Raw genomic sequence first — 1,177 nt, forward strand, 5'->3', positions numbered from 1 at the left:
TTGGCCAACCTGTTTTGGTAAAAATATACATCAATGTAATGTTACTGATTTTCAAGCAAAATTTCTATAATCATTTTGTTTAGGAATGGCAATTATCCTACAGCTATGTTTCAGACTAAAACGGCTCACACACTCATTTTTGAAAACTTTTGTACTGGAAACCAAAACACTTATTTATTTTTTAAAAAGGCTATATTTGATTGAGAAACTAAGTTGATTAAAATTACTATTGGGGCATGTCTCCTGTCACTCTATTTGTTATCTAAGGGCCACAATCACCTACAATATATTCAAAAATTGTTCTTTCATTGTATGGTAACTGCAGCGGGAACAACAATTTCATCATGCAATTAGAGTTGTACTTTAAAATAATGGTCCACTCATACACTTCTCCTTCTGATTGTTCTATTTTCCCAGAAGTAGGTAAATACTAAGGTGGCATGCTGCCCCTGGTTCTGTTTTGGAGAAGGAGAGAGAAAAGGTAAATCTGTTTCTATTTTTACCTCCACAGATAAACACAGATAAAGAGCATTCTGAAGATGGTTACACAGGAAATGAAGGGATACAAATCTCAGTTTCAAACAGGTAGAGGAGAGACGGAATCTCCTACACATGGGGAAGCCAAAGCATTCCTTTGACTAATACAGAATATGTCATTGATTTTTGAAGCAAGTTCAAGAGAGCTGTAGGCAGGGTCAGGCAAAAACACAAATGCTTGAAGAGACAAGACAGGTGATAGAATGAAGCCTCTGCTATCAGTTGTCAGTGTGTTGTGTCACAAACTTCTCTTTTATAATTTAGAGCAATAGTTCCCAAACATTTTCCCTGCATGACCGCATTTTCAGATGTGTTGTTTTCCATTGCCCCAGACAGCATGGAAGCTGCTGTTTAAAAATGGTGTCCTCCATGTAGTATGACCTCACATGCACGGTACATGCAAGATCATGCCACATGCCAGAATGTCATTTTGCTTTACAAAATGGCGTCCTCTGGCCTGCATAATCTCAGACACATATGGTGAGTGCGAGGTCATGTTGCATGGAAGGCGTCATTTTGTAGAGCAAAATAGTATCCTCCATGCGATGTGACCTCCTGCATACGGTGTGTGTGAGATCACGCTGTGCAGAGGAGGCCGTTTTGTAAAATGGTGTCCTTTCCATGCTCGGGATTGCCGTGA

Source organism: Emydura macquarii, unplaced genomic scaffold (assembly GCF_026122565.2).
Source record: "Emydura macquarii macquarii isolate MOO-44397 ecotype Brisbane River unplaced genomic scaffold, CSIRO-AGI_Emac_v2 contig_1146, whole genome shotgun sequence".
In the NCBI taxonomy this organism is placed as follows: domain Eukaryota; kingdom Metazoa; phylum Chordata; order Testudines; family Chelidae; genus Emydura; species Emydura macquarii.